This window comes from Cygnus olor, chromosome 4 (assembly GCF_009769625.2).
Source record: "Cygnus olor isolate bCygOlo1 chromosome 4, bCygOlo1.pri.v2, whole genome shotgun sequence".
Classification (NCBI taxonomy): Eukaryota; Metazoa; Chordata; class Aves; order Anseriformes; family Anatidae; genus Cygnus; species Cygnus olor.
Window position 1 is genome coordinate 26,041,609 of NC_049172.1, and position 25,487 is coordinate 26,067,095.

A 25,487-nucleotide genomic window follows, 5' to 3' on the forward strand; every position below is an offset into this window, starting at 1 on the left:
TGATACCCTGAGGAAAGCAAAGATTCTGGAAGAAAAAAAAAGTATGTGATAATATAACTAGCTATAAAAGGCACATTGCACTTAACACAATAAAGCTGTGGCAGTTATGATATGAGCTAGTTTTGGGGTGCTTTGCTACCTTTTCTTCTTCCTGTACACGTTAAAAGTTTTTTTGGTTGGTTGGTTTTAATACTTTAACGTAATACCAAAGTAAACTAAAATTAGTGAGAAAGATTACAGTAAAAATCAGAAACTTATAGCACTGTTGACTTTACTTCCCTTCCTTGTACTTAAAAGACCCATCCATGAAGCCCAAAAACGTCATCATCGAAAATCAGAAAGCCATTTGAGATTCTAATCAGAAATAGTTGTGTAGTCTCTAGGATGCTGAACGAAGCTTCACTTGCAAGTTAATTCACTTTTAGCATGCTAATATATATTTTTTCTGTTCAAATCAAATTTCGGCCATTACCTATACAATCATTGACATGAAGAAATTTGATATTTAGACAATGTGAAGATAATCATTCTGCCAACTGGTTTTCATACGAAAATCCAACTTTTTTTGTTTAAATGACATGGAGAAAGACAGAATAATTCTTGTCACAACACATAATAGTTTATGCAAGCAAGATATATTTTTTAAGAACTTTTGCAAGTGTCTTTTCACATTTTCAAGTACAGGGCAAAAAAACTACCTGCAAGTAAAGTGACATCTAATATTTAGAGTTCTGACTCTTCTAGGTAAACCTCTTCTACCTTGACACAGCATTATTCAAAACCAAATTCATAAAATAAAGGTGCAAAATTAAATTATGTGTTAAGCATAGAAAGAGCCTCCTCCCTAGGTCAGTGAGAAGCTGGCAGTGAAAGCTCAATTTTGGTCATTTTTCCAAATATCTCCCATGAGTTTTATGCATCAGCCTGACTGTTAGAATACATGAGACAGAAGAATCTATTTTCTCCTGGGTGCGTTTTATACTAGCATAGGGGAGGGAGAAGAGGAGACTTCAAAGCTAAGCGTTGACCACTACTGCATGTTACAGGGTACTCAGTTCTGCCTGGGTCTGATGAGCACATACAGATGCATTTCCTGATTGAGTTGTCAGGAGACTTTAGTAGACAATTTTCTAAAGACCAGCTGGTCCTGAACATGAGTTGGACACAAAGACATTCATCACTGTCAAAACGCAAGGAGTTTTTCCTAGAGGTTGAAATTAGGGTCCATTCACAGTTTAGTTCCCTTATGGATGAGGTAATAGCTCAGCAGGCTTTCCAGGACCATAGCTTTGGATATAACTGCCTGAGTGCTGCTGCAGTTTTGGTGCCAGCAATTTTTTCTGCAGTCCAGCCCAAGAAACATTTGCCATTTAAATATTCCACAGGCCCAATCAAATGACAAAAGCCACCAACCAAATTCTAAGTGAATCACAGTAAGTCACACAGAAATGCAGAAAGAAGAATAACAGGACAGATCTGGGTCATGTGAAAGGCAAAGTCTTAGAAAGTCTAAAATAAAAATCCAAATCTCATTTTCGGTAATAGAATATGAATAGGACAAGTTTTTGTTGGTAGTCCCATAAGGTTCCAATAGGACAAGTTTTTGTTGGTAGTCCCATAAGGTTCCTCTCTGCTTTTTCTCACATGAACTGTGGCACAGCGCAAAAGCACGTTGTGACTTCCAGCCTAGCAACTCATATATATCTTCTGCCAAAGCTAAAGGGAAAACTGGACAACTAATGCTTTGGAAATTGTGTTAACACCTTGCTACATAGCCATACATAGTTCAGGCACTTCAAAGCAGCTGTATTAAAAAATTAATCAGCTAATGAATTCATAAATGTTTCTTAGTGCCTTTTTATAACACCAGTTTACGAGGTGTGCACCTGTAGCTTGCTGGCAATGCAAAAGGAAAAAGTAAAGGGACAGGTAAATGAAATACACACAGGTGTACAAAAAGAGACAATAACACATTGTTTACAGTCTGTTTTTCAAATCCGCATAGAAACTCAGAGGCATTCTTGTTAAACTGAAGTGCTGCAAGTGAAATGCCCTGGAGCCCAATGAACATACTGCAGATTTGCAGTGAATTGGATGCAAGTCACTTAGCATAGATTTTTAGCTTAATTAGCTACATTCTACAATTTGTAAACACAGACAAAAATTCAAGATGTATTTGTTTTCATGAGATGCATTGTGAAAACAGTAATAATGGGAGCTCAGCAATTAGGCTCCATGTTTAATACAATGTATGCAATACTCTTCAGGTGTACACAGATGTATGGTAATGCCAATCCTAAGCAGCAAAGCTTCAATATTTAAATACTTTGAGTTAATGCACGCTGGCTGGTAAGACATTCCTCAAAGAGATGTTTTGAATGTTAGTGTAAAACCTAATAGCGCTCTAAAGCAATCGACTGCAAACAGATCACATCTCAGAGCAAGTACTGTTAATGGTGCTAAATGCCCTAAATTCCCTGCAGTGTTTTTAGCAGTATTATTTGTCAGTGATAAAATTCATGCAAGACAAGAGTTGTGTGACTGGAGCTTTTCACCCCAATAGGTATATGCAGCATCAATTCAGTAGTGGAGATCTAGGGGGTTGCCTTTGAGAAATCACCAACAGGCCAAAGAGACATCTGCCAGCAGGATACCTACATATTCAAAAAGGTGAATCAGTCCTTTATTTAGTCAGCCTTGGCACCACTCTTTTGCCTGAGTCAATTAGATGCAAAATAAAGACAAGGAACAGAAGAGGAACATAAGAAAATAGGATCTGAGTGGATTGAACAGAATTACTTTTAAGTGCTCCCTGAGGAAAGCAACCTGAGATGGAGGATATGCTGCAAGTAAGCAAGATCTCATAAAATGACCAGGCCAGGATCCACAACTGGCTAGCTTAAAATAAGCATTTTCTGAATGTTTTGTGTTATTCCACTGGAAGATACCATTCTCAGTTTATCTTGTTTTTGTAAGGGTGAGGGGAAATTTCACATTTCAGGATTTTTTTTCCTACTCTGTTCTGTGACAGGCAACAATACATCCAAACAAGCAATATGTAACTCAGTCATTTTCTGGAAAACACACTTTGATATTTAAATGACTAAACGAATGACAATTTGTTTTGTTTTCTATTAAACATCAAGAGGACACAAATTTGTAAAGTTAGTGTCTTACTTGACACGAAAGTGTTTTTGTTTAAAAGACAGTTACTGATTACTTTCTATACACTTCCAACATTTTGAATAATTATTCTTTGGAATTAATTAATGCATAGTTTTATATGTTATTACCCATAACTCTACATTTTCTATTATTTGTATTTAAAAAACCTTCCAATGGCAATGGCACTTCTTTATTACTATTATTCAAATCTTCAGCATACAAGTATTTTCATCACCCAGTAACATAATTTTGACCTTGCTGGAAGCAGCAATTTTCCTTCTGGAAACCCATAGCCATTTTTTCAGTATTATTCCCTCTGGATGTTGTTACTTCTCAGTGTGCTTTGTTTGCAAGCACTTGGACTTACAGTTGTACAATAACAAAGAAAAAGTCACTCATAAATCCCACCAGGCATTATTCTTCCCGCCCCCCCCCCCCCCCCCTTCACCTCTGAAGGACAGATTGAATCTAAGGAAATCTCCTCACATTTCTGAGTTATATGTCTGTATTTTCATTTTCTAATTTCAAAACAAATGAACATATAACTCTTCAGACTGCAGAGAACATGCAAATGAACTGGGCAAATATTCCCAAATATATTATGGATTTAATCTTCATTGAAAGATTATTGCCCTTTCAAGAGGACAAAGTAGTAAGGACATTGAACCAACCATTTCAACAGGAGGAGTTTTACAGAACAGAGTTGTCCTACCAAGCAGTAAACTTACTTGCTGTAAAAGTTGTCTGCAAGAAATATGTTAACACACAACTAGAGCAGACAAATAGCATCTGCTCTGCAAGCAGTTGGACTGAATTGTGTTAAACCAGTTATGACAAAATACCAGGTTTGTTATTCTCTTATTAAGGAGTATCACCTGGCTCTAATTCACACCACAGATTCTGGTTCCATGCTCTCTGCAACCCTACTGAAATTTAAACACTTCTACCCAAGCAAATAGCAAAAGACCACCTCCTGTAGAATGAGGACTGGTGTTATCTTTGCGAGCTTGTAAAGCATGAAACTGTTCAGCTTTTGAAGTAAGTTTATTCAAGCTTCTTTCATTAATTCATTTCCTGACAGAACCACAGGTAGCTTTGTACTGGTGATTTACCCAGCTCTCATAGGATATTTTGTTGCTGAATTTGCTGAGGAAGCCACAGACAGTTTAAAGCTGATAAAAACTTCACTGATTGAAATACAGTCAGTCTCAGAGTAAGGACTTCACTAGGTGGAAGGGTCTTCAGCCTGCCTATATCCCCCCCCCCCCCCCAAAAAAAAAAAAAAAAAAAACCAAACTTTTCCATGCACTCAATTCCAACTGCATTAATCCCTATGCACTAACCTCCAGAGCCTACACAGTTCAATGTTAGATGCTCTTGACCACTGGTACCACCATCCCACTAGGGATCCGATTGGAAAACAGAGGACTAAATTACACCATCTAGATCCCCCCTCAGAAGAAGTAGTTCCCCATTTTCCAATGCTAAGTCTGACCACATTTAAATACTGACTCTACTTCAGACACAAAAACGAAAGCTCAGTAGAACAGCAGTTTTGGAAATCAGCATGATCAACAGTAATGGTACTGTGAATTATCTCTCAGATGGTTTCCATAACAGACGAGGCCTGGTGATTCTCTGACCACTCTGCGCAGCTGTCAAGGTAATGGGACACTTACTCTCTAATAACGGTTATATGGCAATCATAGCTCATTGTGCAGGCTTGAAGGGCTCTGTGTGCTGGAGATTTCCAGAGAGCTTTTCCAGCACAAACAATCACATGTCTGTTGCTAGTTAAGTAATCCCCTGCCAGGATGCAAGAGCTGCTCAGTCTCAATAGCCTCAGCAAGTTTATCTGTGTTGCTCCCTAATGATTTTACTGCTTACCACTTGCAGTAAACCCTCAGAGCAGTGAGGCGTAAGATCACAAATCTGCGACTCAAAAGAGGAGTTTCCCCCCCTCCAGTGGCAATGGCAGATAACAGTCTGTCAACACCCAGCAAATACTAGGTTCAACTCAACTTCAAATCACTTCAAAGCACATACGAACATATTTGCAAATAAGAGTTGTTTCTCTCTACTTACCTACATATGCCATCAAGAGGTTCCCACAAAAAACTTCTTACCCCTTTGTAAATATAGTTTTATTCCTTTATTATCCCAATAATGTGATATATTTGTGCAATAAGTGACTTATTTGTGCAATGAGTGTCAATAAGTTAACAGCATAAACTTTGCTAAGCATAAATATATAAATAGAAGTTTTATTCATCCTTTAAAAGTCCTACTTTTGAACATAGCACCTCTATTCTTCTTTTCTTACATCTATGTTCATTAGTCTGTATTCTTAAAGGAAGTCCTCCCCATCCCCCAGAAATACTCAGTATTTATCTGTTAGACACACTTGAAAAGAAGAATGTCAATGCACTTCTGCTTTTATGGAAACTTGCAATAGAAAAAGCCTACAAAAGCCTTTTGTATCATTTAGCTCAATCATTCCTAGCCAAGAAATTCCATAATGACTCAAATTATAAAGAATACAGGAATGGAAGAAAAAAGGTGTAAAAACAAGTAAATAGCCCAACCTACTTTCCTTTCAGTTCTGCCTCTCCAGAAATAAAAAGAAAGAAAGGACAAATAAAAAAAAAAAATCTTAAGTAGGACACAAATGTTAGCAATTCACCAGACTATTTTTCATCCAGCTTCATGTTCACTGGGAAGCTATCAGCTTAAACTTGTGTATCAAACATGACCCTTTTCAGCACCATCACTGGTCAAACTGTGAATTTTTATTGGTTAGTTTATTGGTTAGGAACAGAAAAAAGCAACCGGACTTGGTTGAGTAAAAGCTCAACACTTCTTCTGTTGACAAAGCTTACACTTCTCCGAATGACAGGAGCAAACATCATTTAGTACTTGAGTATTTGTTACTGCTAGGGCTGGAACACAGGTGTATATTACTTTTTAAGTAAACTTCTCTACCCACTAATAGGCACTCAGTACTATTCCCCACAACCTCTCCCATCTGGTGAGTATTTCAGTAGTTTTACAGAGTGGAGAAGCAACAATGGAAGAAAAAGACAGAACCTAATAGTTTATATGCCATAAATCACTTGCAAGGTGACAATCTTGAGATTAGAATTTAAAATACAGTTCTGAAGTGAGCAGACTCTGAACTGACTGAATACTGAATGTGATGTTTGGTATATCGAGCCTCCAGAGCTTTCAGGCAAAACACAACATATCCTCTGGCCATACAGGCACTTTTTTTTTTTCCTCCTCCTTTTTTAAGAGGGGTGGGGAGTGGAATTGTCCAATGCAGAAAGTAGCCAGAGGTATGTCATCTGTAACATACAGCTGAATTATCAATATTATGATATTTTAGATAAAATAGATTTGAGTGCTAGTCTTTAGCTTCAAACTCCTGACTTGCTTGGCTTAAAAACAGACATCAGAACTGCTTACATTCAACATTAAAGGGAATAAAAGCATAATACACTGCTACCAAAAGAGTCTGCACAGTATTCTGGGTACATTTATGAGGTGATCCATTTCATAGCCCATTCCATACAAAAGGACATACATTCAGTGGAAACCAGAATAAACCATTTAAAAAGTTTTCACAAAAAAAATGTAAATGAAATCCAGATTCCAAACAAGAATGACATGCAGCCAAAATTCCATATTTTAATGCAATACACCCATCACAGCTTAAGAAATGTTTTCCCTCCTTGATCACAGTGGAAATAATTTGTTTCTTTTTCATCACTGCTGAGTTTTTCCCATTCCATTAAGAAAGCTTAATTCTAGCTCAAGATGTTTGATTTTTTATTTATTTATTTAGTATCTTTAAACTTCAGTTGTAATTGAATCAACAGAAGTACTATCTAATCATATTGTTCTGCTATTTATGAAGCTTTCTAAGTCTCTCAGCAAGTAAATTAGTGTCATATCAAACTGCTGAGCCTGAATTTTTCTGGCAGAGACAGATGTAGGGCACTTTCCTTTAGTATGTAACAGCAGCTCCTGTTTTTAAAAATAACTCTACACCATTCCTTGAGCTTCATAATCCAGTCTATTCAGGAACATGACACTTACATGGGTCAACTACAACTAAGAGGAAGCCATTTAAGATGCAGCCTTCACAAAGTGAATATCGCCTATTCATTCTAAGGCAATTATTACTGCTAATTAGAAACTAGCGTTATAACTTGTACTAACATGGTTATATTAAAACTTGTTTTTTTCATAAAACACACCTTTAGTTACTTTTGACAGTAAGCAGCTTCAGTGGCAGAATGTTTAGTGATGACATAATAGCAAATCAAAACCTTTATCTATTATGTAGTTCAGTCTATACTCAAATGGGCAATCCCAGTTGAGGAAGATAATTCTGTAATCTCATCTAAGAAACCTAAATGTAATTTTCTTCCTACAAAAACAAATAAACAATCTGCCATACTGAAATGTATTATTTAGTGAAATTATGCTAATTCACTTGCATTCTTGCAACTTGTCAACAGTTACTTGTCTGTCATAGGTTTGGTATCAACATCCAAACTCATGTCTATTGACTTTAAAGACTGTGAACTTAATGGAATTTGATTTTACATGTCAAAATGTTTTACATCAGTTTTTGGACTGTATTAGTATACAATATTAACATACATTTTTAAAACCTGCTTCAGAGGGAGACAAGGGGCAAGGATGCTGGTTATTTGGAAAAAGTACTTTATAGGATTTGGTAATTCTGACAATTTCCCTCTCCAAAACAAGTTTTTTGAAGAATTCTGAAAATTATGCAAGACTTATGTGATTGATCTTTGCAAAAAATATTGTATATCAGAAGAAAAATAGAAAAAATATAATGCACTGCTACATACCTAATTTACAGCATAAGTCACAGCAGTGAATTTTAAGGACATTTATTTAATGCACTTAAGGGTCTGGTGCAATAAGCACACAAAGAAAACCACTTTATAGCACAGCCAACATTTCCAAATAAGACCATGCCTACAGGTAGCCTCCGTAATAGAAGTGCTGATCACTTGACAAAACTAACAGAGAAATCAACAGTTCTGAAAATCAGGCCACTCTTAATTAAACAATTAAAGATGTATTATGAGAAAATGAGTTTGAAGCATCTCTATTTTTGTGTAATACATACATCTACTTTTAATTAGCTTGTTAAACTTGTAATTTACATGTAAGAATTGGCTGCCCAAACACCTCCAAACTAAATCCTAAATCCCAGTATTTTTTTTTTTTTTTTTTTAAAGAGCATGCCATAAGACAATTAACTCTAAAAGAATGCAAACTAGGCCATGCAATGTACATACACAGTCAACCCAAGTTACTTTAAACATCTTGAGTCCAGGAGGCTATTGTGGGCCAAGCTCAAACTCCAATGGACTGGATTTGCAGAGATTTTATTTGTAGTTTTAGGTTTGTTTTTTTGTTTGACTGTTTATTTTGTTGGTTGTTTATTTTAAATGTTTATTGTCTATATATTTAGCTCTAATAACACTACATCCACTTCTGAAAACAGTTAGCCAGCCTTTAGGTGGTTTGTATTTCTGAAGACTTTTCATTGTTTGCACAGTAGTTAATAGGCCAGTGCTGCTTTTTTTTTGTTGTTTTATAAACATCTTGAAGCTTTTCTCACATTATCAGATAACTGAGGCTTGTTCAGAGTACTCACTTCCCCTGACATTAAACTTTCTACTGGAAGCTGAGCGTCTTTCAACATCTGACTACCCACAATCTTGGTTATAACAAAAATATTTAAGACTACTTCAAAAAAAGGAGCTGGAGTAGAAATACGATTTTAAGAGATTAGATAGGAAGTATTTAGAGTCTGGAAAATTGTGACTTAATCTGTTTTGATAGAATGAAAATATCTATTAAAAGATACTTTGAATGAGCCTTAAATTCTAATAGAAAGAGTATCCTTTCTCTCTAGAACACAGTGTAAAATTCATGTCCAGATCAAAATTAATTACAGATACACCTGCCTGAGGCCTAGAGTTCTGTTGACAAGACTTATTCAAATAAAATGCTTCTTTTGCTCCAATAGCTATATTTACACACACCAAAAAAAAAAAAGTCGTGTACTGTACTAATTCATCCAAATAATAGTCCAAAGATTTTCTTTCAAGTAATTCCTGTTGATAATATTTACTTATAGTATTTTTCTTCTGCTGTGTGCTGTATATTCCATTTATGTCTTCTGTGATACTCAAGAATTATTAAGATATTCCAGTTATTTTAGGAGGAAAGTTCCCCTTTTCAAACACACCTGTTTACATATACTCAGGTATTTATATAAATCTTTACAAGCTTTTGTAAATTTCATTTAATTACTTTTATGGGGTACCTTCATTTTTCCCTCTTCTCATCATCAAGCACTTTACTAACACAGTACTAGCTATCTAAGTTCTCCCGTTGTTACACTGATAACTCTATGCTCCTTGCACTGATGTGGTGGGAGATCTGGAGCATGGACACAACTGAGTAGCTTATGCATGCTAATCTTTAATTGTTTGATATCTAATCTCAGTTTTCAGTGCTGTTGGTCTGATGAATTGACCCGGTATGCACTCCCTGCATTCAGAGCTTGACTGGGCTATCACAGGAGAAAGCTAATGAAAATCTTGCCGCTGACTTAACTACAAGTAGAAGCAGGCCTCATGTATTTGAAATGATGCAAACAACGTCTCACAGCACTCCTAATTACACCCCGGGGAAAACTGCTACTGAGATCTATATGCAAAGAATTCTGCTTTATGTTGCAGTCATTAATGTTATGCTGATTAATAAAAAAAAAAGAAAATGTTTGGATCTTGCTACAATAAACTTCAGCATTTCAATTACTTCCCTTCTATCCAAGTGTATTTATGTAGAAGACACATAATAGGTATGTTTGTTATTGCTCTTTTCAATATTATGTTACTCTCCTCCTAGATGCCTCAGGAGAATTTCAGGTTTTCAGGTAACAAGCTTCACCCCCCACTGTCTGCCACCCACTTTGGATGGTGGGAGGTAATTTTATATGCTACATTTACCTTAATGATAATGAATTCTTATTATTAAGAAAATCTATTCTATTTAGGGGATAGGGCAATGATATGTAAAGTCAATCCATTAAGTGTTTGTAATTCTATAAAGCAAAATTATTCCTTCAGAGTACATGTCCTAAAACATATTGCTTATTAAAACACACAGTCTGTTTGTCCTCTGTGTAAAAGGAAATGGCTGTGCTCACATACCTTCAGTTTTGTTCATCTCACAGGTAAAGACACTTTCAAAAATATCCCTGAGGAAGTAATTTTACCACACAAAGTTTTCTCTAGAAAAGTATCCTGTCTGGAATAATTTATGTATGTTTGAGGCACTATACCCAAAGCTTGCTATTTACACCAAGGGCAGCAAATCCAAAGAAAAAGAATGATACCATACAATACACCATGCTGCTATGCTTTGTTGGCCTCTAGACTTTAAATCCTGATGGCTTAATGCTTGAGAAGGGAGAAGACCAACAAGTCCTGAATGCCTGAGGAACAGAATGGCCAGGCCAATTCCTAAAGTACTTCGCAGGGTAATGAGGAAGGACAGAAGGTTCCCATCTGTTCTTTAATCTTTCAGGGACTTTGTTGAGGAATTTAGTGAGTTCCAAAATCAAACTAAACTAAAATATTCAGATATTTTATACAAGACAGAAGTTCAGAACATTCCATTTCTTCTTGTCTACTTGCTCACCTTGTTGCTTGAGAGTTGGAAAGCATACTACATTCTCAATGAGCCATAAGTCTGTTTCTCAAGCTCCTGGATGGGTTTTATGATAACTGTAACTCAAGTCTTGATGCTGCAAGTCAGTGGCACATGTATAGTCACCAAAGTGCTTCCTGCTAGAGCACACTGTTGATCTAAAACAAGATGGATACGGAAGCCAGGAGACACTATGACACAGTGCAGGATTCCCATCCCTGGAAGTGGGCAAGGCCAGGCTGGATGGGGCTTTGAGCAACCTGGTCTGGCGGGAGGTGTCCCTGCCCATGGCGGGGGGGTTGGAACTGGATGGGCTTTAAGGTCCCTTCCAACCCAACCCATTCTGTCAGTCTATGTTTTTACTTAAACTACATGGAGTAATGTGTGAGTGCAGCCACACTGCTTCTGGTACCCAGCCTGCTGCACAGCATGGCTTCGTTTTCTGCTAGTTAAGTACAACACCTCAGTTCCTTAAATGCTTTACCCCAAAGAAGGGTCACAGTGCAAACTAAATAAAAACTGAATATCTAGAGAGAAAAAAAAAGGAAGTAAAACACATTGCTTGCCAATTTCATCAAATTTTGTTCTATAAGGTAGTGCATATTAAGTTTCACATACTTACAGGGCCACATCATGGAACGAACAGATACTAATTTGCAATACGTATTGACTTAACAGAAAACTGCAAACATCTACCAGCTTTCCAGATTTTCTTTTTGCCACTTCTTAATATTTTTGGAAACCAAGATTTTACAAAAAAATATTAGAATATAGCCCTAAAACTTTATAACCAGGCTTGAATGAAAAAGAACAAACAAACAGATTAAACATAAGGGACTAGGGCTTTTTAAGTTTTAGAATGCTGTTTACAACAATGAAAACAAAACCAAAAAATGGCATAACACTCCAATGAGTTGTGTTTCTAGAGCTTCTATCCCCACAGAACACTAAAACCAGCACTTCATCTTGAATTTTACTCACATTGATGCAAAATCACATTCACATTCTACCGTATTCATCACTCTTCCGTCTACTATGAAAATAACATGCAATAGACCTAAACAAAATTACTGTCCTTCAAGTTTAATTTTATGATGCCAAACCTTCATTATTTATTTAGTTGCGTAAGTTTTATTGTACAGCACTTTTTTCACCTGCAAACTGCAACTGCGGAAATATTCCCTGAAATCTTAAAAAGAAAAATATGAGCCAGAGGAAACAGAACGATATGTTCCTTTAATATTTTCTGTGCTTATTTACCAAGTTATCAAACTTCTCAAACTTGCACTTTTTGGTTTATTAAAAATTAAAATAATCCCAGGGTGCTAGGTCTGCAATATACTTGAGGAAAAAGTATGTTCTGCCATTTTAAATCTGATGAATGGATCTGAAAAGTAAAGTGGACACCCTAAATCTATTCTCTTGTATACTCAAGAGGTACACATTTCTGTGTCAAAACCAGGAACACACTAACTCACTTTAAATTGTTCCCTTTGTTGGCACTGCTGCAATTTATCATTAAAATATTAAGCATACAGTAGAACAGTCCAAGAAATGTAATTTAAATTCCTTTCTCTTACAGATGAACCCGAGACTCTAAATCATCTTTGGACAAGGTCACAGTGTGTTAAGTATTCAAAAGGGGCAGTGGATGTTAGATTGCCACAGAGTTCTCCAAACAAGCACTGATCAGAGCCTAGTAATTTATCTGTGCCCTGCTGATTCCAGGAGCAACCAACTCAATATGCATCTTCTCTTCCATTTTAATATGCCAGGATTTACAAGAGAACTTAAGTCAGAAAAATCCACCGTCTTCCGTACTTAGGGCATCAGGTGACAGTTTAGACAGTATCTTTCATATTAGACATTTCTATTCTCCTGCTGCATGGAAGAGAACACAGCCACCCCCCTGCTGATAATGAAAGGTGCATTTGGAGATGATTTCCACCCCCACCCTACTCCACTTCATTTCTACAGCTATGTAAACGTTACTCATACTGGGGAACCACCTCTCTCAACACAGTTTTTCAATATAGTATAACTAAAATAAAATTATCTTACCCTTTGAGCATTACTTGCTGTTCTTCAGTGAGGGAATGTCTCTCTCAGTGACATCTCTATTATTTAGTTTTAATCAGCCTATGTATTAAAATGTGTATAGCTACACAATCTAGTTCTATATAGCTTGTTATTGCAGATCAAGCAACACAGCAGTCTGCTGGGCAAAATCATTGGGGCTACCCAATTCACCATTTTACTTCAGTAAGCCATAAGGGGTTAAAAAAGAAAGAAGGAAACAGGCACATGAAGATTATAATTCATCCATATTCTGACTTATTTTAAGATTTCTAGGTAATTGTATGTATATAAGTGAATAGCCCTACTGTAACAATGATGACATACAACTGTCAGTCAGGTTTTACTTGAAAAGGATGCATATACATAACGTCAAAGAAGAGAAATGGACCGGGTTGAATTGCCTCTCCAATTTACCTCAGCAAATTCTGGAGTAAAAGACCATTGTAACAGGAATCTCCAGTAACTTCAGTGGCAACAATACGCGTACATCTGAATGCAGAGTTTGACCTACAATGCTCCGTTCTCTACCACAATCTCCAACAGGTCCTCAGAACCTCACTGTTGTCTTTCGGATTCACAGTGCACAAGTACCCTTGAAACTTACTATAGATGTTTTCATCCATACTCAGAATACACTGAAAAGTACCAAGTTGTGAGTAGACTTCTTAATGCTAACATTGAAATAGTTAAATGCTTCACATTTCTGTCAAAACTTTTCAGGAAGAAACTACTGCTGTGAGTGACAAATCCATTGATGCTGTCACACACACTAGAAATGAGTTCTGTATAAACTTTACTGTCCTTCAACAGTTTGTAGATGAAGATTGCTAATCTTGAAATTTTTAAGTACTATATTTGATGGAGTGAACTGAATAGATATACAACTCTCTCCTGACAGTTTCCTACCTTCACAAAGTTTAAAGCACAGTAATAATCTGTAGCACGCACACTTGCAAAGCACTCTATTGGTCTGAAATAATCTCATATCTTAAGAAGAATTTCAAAGTTTAACTGACTAACATTAACCTTATGAAGCTCAGAATTCACTGGGAGCATAAGGCAGTGAGCACACTCGTCATTTCTTTCAACATAGAAATGCCAAGCCAAAATCAACCCTCAGTGCAATTTCACCAACTTCTAAGCATGTACTCAATACACCATAAAGTGCCTGTGTGGAGCTATCTAAGCTCTCTTGTGATTTTGTAGGTTTAGTTGCTAATACACTTACAAAAGCTTTCTTATTCTTTTCACAACCACCATATAATATGCTGAAGGTAAAGTGTGACTAGTCACTTTATCGATGGCACAATATAGCTGGTTACCATTACGTCTATGTCTTCAAGGAAAATTTGCTGCAGGCTCAAGATTTCTCCTGCTGAGATTCTAGGAAGGTGCTCATAATTGTTACCCTTTTTCATGACAAATAGGCAGCATAAGTTACTATGGAGAAGCTATACTTCACGTGCCTTGCCAAGAAGATGACCAGATGATGTGACAGAGATGGAATGTCATTGAATGTCACTTCCAATTCTAACCTGGCAGTTGCATCAAAAAATAAGAGCTATGCTCATCACTCATATGGTCAGAATCAGCATGATGGTGCAGACTGTATGACTATTTAAATGAGTGCAAAGGTAGCACAAAGCAAAGAACAAAACAGATGATAAAGTCAGACTGGCAGTATTTTCTCACTTTGCATTTGCTATTATCAGTTTAAGTATCTGTTTTAATCTGGCCTGATTATTAAGCACTTCCAGAGACGGATTCTTGGACAGGATGAGCTTCCAGTATTCTTTTGTGTCTTCATATTATTCCTATTCCACCTGAAATACCATATAATCATATTTTATAGTACATTTTTAGGCATTGTTTATAATACTCTGATACTTCCCATAACAACAAGTGCTGTTGATCCCTTTGCATTAACATTTCTCATCTGTGTGCACAACATATATTTGTATTATTGAAATACAGAGCAGTAGTAAATAGCAGAACATACCTGAACAGCAAACGCAGCCTAGGGATGACTGACACTTGCAAACTACCAGCAGAAGTAAATGAAACTGAAGAGGAAAAGCAAGCCCAGCAAAAAAATACCTGCAAAGGGAGAACAGAACACTTGTCAAAGCAGCTACTGTACTGAAAATACACAGAAAAAATTCATATAATACTTTGAACTTAGTTTCTGTCACCATGGTACTGACAGTAGATCTGTAAGTTTATTAAACAGTAACCATAAGACAACAGAAAAGAGTTAATTGATAAAGGTGAAAAAAAATAAATTTTTCAGCTGGCACCTTAAGCATGAATATCCACCTGCTTAAATTCATGCATAATTGAACTCATGTGACTCTTCACAAAAAAATGAAGATGTTTTGACCGTATTTGAAAGTTAATAAGCAAATAAATAGTAGCATATATATTTATAGTTTATGGATCAATAATTTTGAATGTTGTAATGAGTATTCAATATTTTAAATTCTCTTTGATTTATAGAGAGATCGCTAAAATCAGGGTATATTTTCCTTTACGTGACTGATTGTCTACGATCTCTAAAAACAACAAAAGAATGTCCTCAGGTCAGTACCCTTCATGCTGCTGTCATATCTGTCATACAATCTAACAGAAACAGCAAAGCTCGACTGAATAAATAATGAAGCTAGGCAGTTTCTGAGAACAAGACACCACTGCCAATGCTTTGGGAAGATTGACCCAATTCATTCCTGGATGCTCTTAGTCCATGGTTCCAATTCCACTTGTTCCCAGCCAGCTAGGAGAGCTCAGGCCAGGCCTGTCTGGCTTGTCTCCTCTCTGATGCACCTGGCTTTAAAGCACACAGTTACTACCCTTGACCTTATTGTAGCCATAACTGGTTTTGAACAAGAGAAGAATTTTAAAGATATTTCACAGAAGCCTTGAAGAAAAGCCAAAATATTTGTCCAAAATTAATAATAAAGAAATAAAAAGATAAGAGAGAGTCTTGATTACAGAATTAAACCTTTGACACAGGTTACAATAAAAATGCCTTTAGTTATTATAACTATGTGGTGGCATCTTTTGATTTGCAGATTAATTACTTATTCTCCTGTAGCTGGAGTTATATATTTACACATCCGAAGCCTTGCTGGAAGTGAGGGTACTGGAAAATGACCTGACTTTTATTTAGGTACTTCAGGGTCCTGGAGATAAAACCTCATATTCCAAGGTAATGAACAATATATTTGATTTAACTCTTCTTAATGAAATGAATAAAAAAATAAAATTATCTCCAGACAAGAGACAGAAGGTAGTTGGGGTGAGAAACACACAGAGCAGATTGAAGAGAATAATGCATAATCATGAACACTATGGAAAATAAAAGCAAAACAATGTTTGAATATATAGCATCCCAGAAACAGCAGCAGCAGAGTTTAAATTCTGACAGAGGGGATTGCAATCCATGTAGATGCTTTTCCCAATTTCCATTAAATACTGTAATATCACTATAAAAACTTCAAAACAAAAAACTAAAATAAAAGAAACAACTGCCTTGAGAACACTACAAATATCATTTTGAACATTGCAAGAGCTCCATGTGATATTAAATGTCAGAATTCCAATACAATTTTTTCTCTGATTATACTGTTGCTCTTTTAAAGGAAGAGCAGAGTTTTTTCTCTTGTAAAGCAGCAATTATAGTCTACTGGGCTATCTTGTTCTACATCAAATCCTGCTGGACAGAATGCAGAATATACTAGTCAATCATATGTCACTTTAACCCTACAGGAAACTTCTGTCTTTATGAATCAAAGGATTAGCGAAGCTGGTAAGGACACTGACAAACAAACAGACGTGAGGGGCAAAATGCAATTCACAGTGGGCTTAATCTGCTCCTGACTCAGAACCTGAATTCAAGCTTTCAGTCCTTCCAATGAATATATTTGATGTGTCTATTAGATTGTCAACTTTTATATTGCATACTTTCTTTCATGGATACAGATTCTTCAAAACAAGAATAACTAAGGATAGATTAGATAGGTTGAATAGGACAAGGTAGTATGAATAAAGCATATAGGCACTAAAGCAGCCTTAGGTGTTTTAATTCGATTAATACTTGCATCACTATCATCACCTGAGGCATTTTGAAGACATTAAGACAAATGTGTTTCTCAAGAGTCTGAGATTTTAAATCAAGACTGAAAACAAAAGTGTAAACATTTCTGTTTTTTTTCTGATTATCAAATCCCTTTGAGCCCTTAAGCTTTAAACTGTCTTCAAATTATTTTTTCTTTTTATTTAGATCAAGAGGAATAAAGCTAAAGATAGATTTTCATCATAAAAATCCATAATTTTGTCATCTTCCATCGCTTATCCACTTTCTCGTTCTATTTCAGATTTAAATTTGTAACGAATGTGTTTATTTTGCACACTTTCCAAATCAGAAGCTATCACATCTTCCTTGCCTTTCATGCTCATAAATAGCCTCAACTACAAATCAACATTACTGTGTCAGTTTAAAGTAGCTAATACCTCCCTGTCATAAAAATCTCACTGGCTAGAAATGCAGGCAAGGCTTCTAGCTCAGGCCACCAATGTGACTTTGCAATGAGCAGAGAATCATAGTAACTCCACACCGGCAGGCGTGGACAGTCACCTTGACACTGCCAATCGTACCTACAAGCCACATCCTTTTTTAATTAGGATTTAATTCACACTGAATCTCCGTTAACCTTTTATATAAGTTTTTCCGTACCTAATAAATGTCATTCTTTAATGAAAATTAAAGAAGTCTCTTTTCTTATCTTATTTCTCTTGGAGAACATTTTATTAACCTTTCTGACTTTATTAGAAGTCATCTTTCTTGTTATCATCTTTCCCTCATCTAGATTTCATTCTTTTATCCCACGTAGTCGTATGCAATTATCTATACGTTCTTATCTGAAAAGGAGCTTGCACTTTATTCCCTTGGTAAAATTCTCTCCTTCTCTCATGTGCACAGTTACACACAAAAACGTGTGAATAGTACATGAACAAAGTTAGAGATGGGAGATGTCTCTAGTCCATTTTCAGGCTTCCTTATGCACAAGTCCTATGGAATTACAAATTTTACAGTCTTCCTTTGAAATCTGTAAGAAACAATAACCTCCTTGTTACAGAATTCCAGAACATAACCTCTTTCAAATTACACAATTTGCAAGCTAAAATCAAAGGATGGATCATCAAGCCCACACAATCAAATACCGTTCCCAAAAGACCACAGACTGTTCCTCAGTCACTTGCAAGAAAATCCTGCCACAAGTTTTAGACAAAGCTGCAGCTTGCTACAATAAAATAGTAGGAGAGATGTGGAGAATCACAAGAGTCCTAATGTTTCTCAATACCATCATTTTCTATTATGTTTTCAAGGATGGGCTGATAAGTTCATTTATTTTGGAGCACATAATTGTGTTCCCAAGCACAAAAGATTTTAGATAGGTTTTATTATTGTTTGCTTTGCTGTTATTGTTTTGGTTTCTTTTTTTCCTCTTTTAGGAAAGGAAGAGACCTTTATGAGTCAGTTGTAACAATAGCCTACCTTTTCTCTCTGTGTGAGATACATGGAGACTGTGCTTTAATTTTGATTCACCAAAGATACCCATTAGTATTTCTTATATATACCTGGCTAGTTGTCTTCACAGCATGCTTCTTAGAGATTATTCTACCTTTCCATGAGCATTTGAAACACAAGCACATTTAAAACTGTTAATTCCCTTCTCCAGCCACACTGGCAGTGCTTCAGCATGAGAGACAGAGAAAAGATGTCTGGCTATCAACAAAGCAAAGTGCTATCCAGCCCAGCTAGATGCAAGAGCTGTACTAGGGTGTGATGGGGTTCACAAAGGTGTGCCACAATTGACAGCTCTTGTATCAGAGAGAACAATCAGAAAAGCAGACTGGTGGAAGCATGGGAAGTGGACAGCACCTCTGCAGTGAGGAAAAATAAAACTAGTGAAGAAATACGCACTTAAAAGGGGGGTGGGGGGAGGAATAAGAGATAGAAAGAATGTTAAATGGTTAAATCTGCCAATGGAGACACAAATGGGTAGGAGGAACATCACAAAACGAAAAGAACAAATAAAACTTTGGAGTTGATACACTGCAAATACTTCTTCATCAAGTTGTATTACTACAGATAGCATTAGAAGCTTTGATTTGGACAAGTCAGGAAACACATTCTGGATGAGAACTTCATAGCTCATATTTTGCTAGAATCACAGACTGGCTTGGGTTAGAAGGGACCTTAAAGATCATCTAATTCCAACCCCGCTGACATGGTGTTGTGGTTTAGCCCGACTGGCAGCCAAACACCACACAGCCGTTCGCTCACCCTCCCTCCTCCCTCTCTGGGATGGGGGAGAGAAACGGGAAAGTGAAGCCTGTGAGTTGAGATAAAGACAGTTTATTAAGACAGGGAAAATAATAACGATAATAATAATAATAATAATAATAATAATAATAATAATAATAATAATAATAATAATAGTATTAATAGTAATAATGTGTACGAAATAAGTGATGCACAATGCAATTGCTCACCACCCGTTGACTGATGCCCAGCCTATCCCGGAGCAGCCGGCCCCCCCTCCACCCCAGCTAGCCACCCCTATATATTGTTCAGCATGACGTCAGATGGTATGGAATACCCCTTTGGCCAGTTTGGGTCAGCTGTCCTGGGTCTGTCCCCTCCCAGCTCCTGCTGCATCCCTAGCCTGCTCGCTAGCAGGACAGAGCGAGAAGCTGAAAAGTCCTCGGCTTGGTGTAAGCACTGCTCTACAACAGTTAAAACATCAGCATGTTATCAGCGCTCTTCTAATTCTAATCCAAAACATAGCACCCTGCCAGCTACTAGGAGGAAAATTAACTCTGTCCTAACTGAAACCAGGACACATGGGCAGGATTGCCACCCACTAGATCAGGTTGCGCAGGGCCTTGTCCTACTACAACAACAAAAACAAGTGACACCGCTTACAAGCTCACCCTGCTGTAGCTTATTTTGATATCTGTGCTGATAGCAGAACACTAGTTCATTTCATTAATTTGATGTACTACAAAGGAATGAAAACTTGAAATAAAATTTCTTAAACAGCTACAAACTTTATTCACGAATTAGATAGTGTAAAAAATAAAAGCTTCTATGTGAAAAATCGAATACTGTGATTAATAAATTGGTACTGTTAATTTTGTACTTTTGTATTCAGTAGAAAACAGACTTATCTTTTCCAAACATAAAGTCCCTCCTTTGGTTCCATGTTGGATAGAAATATTCACAGAGAAGAAACAGGAGTTAGTTATCCATCCATGACAACAACAGCGTGTTAAGTTAATTTTAGTATTTGTCAGAAGGATGAAAATAGGATGATACTATTTTCCAAAGCTGATAATGCTGAAAACCACTACTGGATCTCCCTGACTGATCACCCAAGACACAAATATATTCTAAAAATACTTTATCAGACATAAGTGGACCTTAAAGAACAGACTGTGATGATTTACATCATAGACTGTAAGAAATACGTATTATTGGCAGGATAAATACACTGCAGGTGATGTACATTCATCAAGTACAAGTACATTAGAACAAGAATGAAACACTAGAATGTTCCACACAGATTTGTTGTCCACAGAATAATCTTTGTAGCAAACTGATCTATTTGTACAGGTAAGATATGAGTAGAAAAGTGTTTTCATCTCCATTAGCAGCCAGGAGACTGGTTCTCAAAAAGCTACATCTTTTATGTATTTCTTAGTACTCAATTAAAGTTGCATAAGGAGTGATCTCAGCTGATACCTAAGACAATCTTTTCACTAAGGTGGGACCTACATCATAGAAGTTCTTGATTTTTTTTTTTAATTATTTTTTAAGCCAACAATGTGCAATGCTATAGCAAGAATAAGACTCAAAAACTACTGGGCACACCAGTCCAGCTATAGGTTTCTGTCACCTATAAGCAACTACAAGGTATTCTTTGAAGATCATATTGACACAGAATGACCCATGACAAAAGTAAGAGCTTACACTTGCTTAAGTCCTTTCCAATGGTAATTACCTGTAAAAAAAAAATTTACCACCTTTAGAAGTTTTGCTGACAAAGAGTGGAAGAGGAAAGCTCTATACTTCTTTGTCAGTATTGTCTTTAGATTGGAAACAGGAAAACACTGTTTATTTCATTAGTGAAAATGACTTGCAGTGAAAATTAAAGTGCTAGAATGTCATGCTATAGCTGATCATGGTCAGATAATTCGTTCCAGAAACAGACTAACATCAGAGGGAGACCTTTTTCCTGATGTTCCCCCCCCGCCCCGAGTAGGAACAGTAGACAAAAGATTTATCAATTCTATCAATTTCTATCAATTCTATCAAGTTTTATCAATTACAGAGAATCCCATCAGCCCAACCTATCCAAACAAAAACGGTATATTCAAGGAAGCATAGCTTTGTTTTCTAGCATGAACAACACTCTGGACCTTGCCAATATAAAATTTAAATGAGAAGTTTGACAATCTATCTACCACATATATTGATCATGTTAATGTGCAACTGTATTATCATGCTTAATAACTGTATTTCTGGATTAATACCTGTATTCTGGACTACACTATATACAGACAGATAAGACGATGTGCAGCAATGAAATATTCCAAAACCTATCGTTTAGAATACTCAGATTGGACAGGCTTCAAGTCTCATCTCTGATATAAGTTTTTTCAAGGAGACTTGAGCTATTTAGTGGATTTCTTGGGATTTCTTCCAAAGTGCTTTGTTGCCCTCCAAGTCTGAAAGTTACTGGCAGGCAGAAATGCCAACCAAAAGATGACAGAAGAGCTGAAATGGAAATTTCTTTCACGAAACTACTTGCATAAAGGGTCAGCCTGCAGAGAAGCTTAAGTACCTGAAAGATGTATGAAGTCTCTGTGAGAAAGATCAGGAGTTGGCCATATTAGCCAGCCCTATTGGTGCAGAGTTTTTTATTCAGGTTCACGTACATTATGCCACCTGCATTCTGTTTTTTACGCTGCATAATGTTTAATAAGTGTTCATAGAAGCATATGAACAAGATGCCCAGTAAACAAAAGAAAGTCTTTGCACTCAAGTAAATAAACTTTTTAATCCAATTAGATTAAGATGACTGAGATTAAAGAATCTATAAGCAAATGAAAGGGGAACAGATAGCATTCTCTCTTGTATTGAAAGACTCCAGGAAACTGGTTCCTCCTCCCTGTCCACTCGCCCTCCAAAGAAAATGAGTTGAACTACATGCTGAACTGAACTGTCAGAAATGCCAGTTCACTCATCCTTATCTAAAGGCACTTGTTTGCAAGAGTTTGAATCTCTGGTGAACAGCCTGATGCAGTACTAATCAAAAGGTGCATGGCTTTCCTTAGATATGAAAGATCAAGTTTTCACTGAAACTGTCTGATGTTCATTTAGCCTCAAACCATCAGTAATAGATTGCCACTAGCCAGTAAAAAGTTCACCATAAAGAATTATATGTCCTTTCTGTCCTTGATCACAGTTACTGTGTTATCTACAGCAGGCAATTTTCTCATATGTTCTTCAGAAGGTCATTCGAAACTCTTTTACTTGGCAAGATGATGAGGATCTAAAAATATTATGATCTCCAGGCATTTAGCTTTAGTTAAATTTCCCAGCATTCAAAATAAGATGAAAGTCAACAAGAAAGGTTAAATTCAAACAATCTGGTGCTTATAATTTACAACATAAGAAACCAGAGCCCAGTTTTGTAATTCCTTCAGGAGTTTAAGCTGTCATTTTTATTAGAATTGCTAAGGATACTCAATATACATCAGCCACTCCTAGAACACTCCTGTGCTTCATATATAACTATATATATATAAACATATGTAACTCTAGCTTAAATACACGTACAAATTTATACCTTCTAGCTTAACTGTTAGGTAACAGAAAAAGCAAATAGCCTGGCAAGGTGAGTATTCATACACCATATCTAAGAACATGCACTTATTACATGTAGGTCATAATGCTTCCAAAGCATACACAATACACTTGGTAAATTACACACCAACCCCCTCCCTCCTGGAAGATTTGTACTAAGAGCTCTCAAGGTTTTAGGAGAAGGGGGACAGAGGGGCTGTTCAACTTTATTTTTGTTGTTTATTTTTGTTTTTAAACCAAGATTGGGATGTATGGTATAAAATAAGTTTAACAGCTGTTGCTTTATATTCCAGTCATTACTTTTTAAAATATTTCAGATGACCCCTTGTCAATACATACATTCCCCCACTTGCAGAGAAATGACTTACACTCAGCTTCCTTTTGAGTGCACATGATTTTTGAGAGCTAGCAGCTGTGCACGCAAGTTCCAAGCTTACTGATTTACTAATTCTGATACAGCTAGCATTAAAAAAGACCATAGTGAAGGGATTTGTAAAATACACTTCAGCTAACAAGGACTAAATAGAAACAAGGAAGGACAGATCTGCATTTTTCACCAAAATCATCTGCTTTCCTGCAAGAACGGCCCTAAGAAGATGAGCTACATGGGTAGCATATAGCTTGTACCAAAATGTGAGAACTGTCTGTACCCTGAACATTCAGAAGCCTAGCAGTATAAGGAATCTGCCTGGAAAGGAGAAAGCTTGGTTCAAATTTGCATTAGTAGTATAACAGCCCACTGCACACCATATATTTTGGCATCCTATAATAAATGCAGATCAACTGAGCAGTTCGAGAATGTTACTTAGACATTCAGTCCAGCCCTGAGCAGACCTATCATCACGCCTACAGTCTGAGGGGGGAAAAGAAGTGACAAAGGAAAAAGAGACATCAGAAATTAAAAAAAAAGTCCGTCAGGAGTAGCATACATAGTTGGCACTCAGCTATCAACAGCTATTACAAACCTTTCCCCTAGTGTGGCCTCTTGGGTTGCTTGTAGTCTTTAATCTTCACTTAATAAATGTCTCAAACGTGCCTGACCAGAGTTGGTAGGATATTACCAGTCTGTAAGTGCAATGGTTAGTTGCAGGCTAGGGTTTATTATTTATCTTATAGGCCCTTGTAAAACACAAAACTTAGTAACCTCTTAACAGCTCATCCCATGAAAAGAATATGGTCTGAAACATCATCTTTCATGAAGCTTAAGAGTCCTGAGGTCTTCAGATATTTTACCTTCAGTTCTGTCACAGCCATTTTCTTCTTCCTACAAGAAAATTGTGCTTGGGTAAGGAACAAAGGACTGCCCAGCATCTTCCATTTACAAACAGACAAGGTGGAGAAACCAGGCTGTCCAATGTTGTGATTAAGAGTGCAACTTGCAGGGAAAATAGGGAAATTCTTGAAATTTTCAATCATTTTATAATCCCTCTGGCATCACCTGATGACACAATCCTATTAAATATCATTGTCATGTGTCTGAATGCTGTCAGGCTTCTGCCAAAACAGTCACAAAGCTTACATAAAAACAAATGACAATAAGTTTTAAACTCTAAATGCTATTTTAAGAAATATAGTTTTCAGTTTTACTTAAAACTTTATAAAGTAAAACATACTTTACAGATGAGTTTTCAAATTGCTCATAGTATAAATCGTGCCTGAATATACTTCCTCTTCTCAGTCTGTCTACTCTAACTTAGGAAAAAATATCAGGAAAAACCCAAAATGCAGTGAAGTCACACCTATCTGTGACTGGATTTCCAAGTTATGCATTACTAGGTACCTGTTTCCCAAGCAAGTACACTAAGTTAAGAAATATTCTGTGTGCAATGGGAAGGAAAAAGAAACCAAGTAACTGAGAATGATCTTAATCCAGTTCCCACTCTCCCTCTCTGTGTTCTTCGCATGCAATTGAAGGCGCAGGGTTCTGCTCAAATTCACTGTTAAGATGAAGCAGCCCAATTCTTTCAAGTATTGAGAAAATAAATCTGCCATGGCAGCTCCCCAGTGTCTTTCATGTATTCTGTCCAACTAAACAAATAACCACAATGAACCACATCATCTTCATACTCAGACCATATTACCACAGCTCGCTTTATTTAGGACTGGCTATCTACTATTTTCACAGTCTTTCGTCTGCATCTCATCCAGCGGCCCATTAACTCGTTGAGGCCAAGCAACCATGAGTGTATTCCCCCCAAGTGCCAATCTTTCCACCGATTCTTAGTTCAAAGCCTTAATTCTCAAGTTGATCTATAGATCAGGTTTTACCTACTCAGTGACAGTCATTTCAATGAAGCTTTTACCTTTGCAATTGATGAGGCAATATGACTTAGAAATTTAGGACTAGGCACAATAATAATAAAAAAGCAACAACAACAAAGTGGTCTACTCCCTGAAGGGGATATGAAGCGCTATAGCTCTTCCTAAGGAAATTAACCCTAAATCATATTGTAGGAGAAATAATTTTGGCAAAGACAGATCTATAAAAACAAAGGGATATATGAACTGTCAATTATGCATTAACACAGGAAGACATTATGAG

At 36.6% G+C, this 25,487-nt stretch overlaps 1 long non-coding RNA gene across 1 annotated transcript in view; it reads right to left on the reverse strand.

Annotated features, from left to right (window-relative positions):
- Positions 1 to 12,458: 12,458 nt before the first annotated feature.
- Positions 12,459 to 25,487, reverse strand: part of LOC121069918 — a 32,228-nt gene continuing 19,199 nt past the window's right edge. The window contains exons 3-4 of the long non-coding RNA XR_005819756.1: positions 15,599 to 15,831; positions 12,459 to 15,108 (exon numbers count right to left, since the gene is read on the reverse strand). This is a non-coding gene — a long non-coding RNA (uncharacterized LOC121069918). The remainder of the gene's footprint in view (positions 15,109 to 15,598; positions 15,832 to 25,487) is intronic.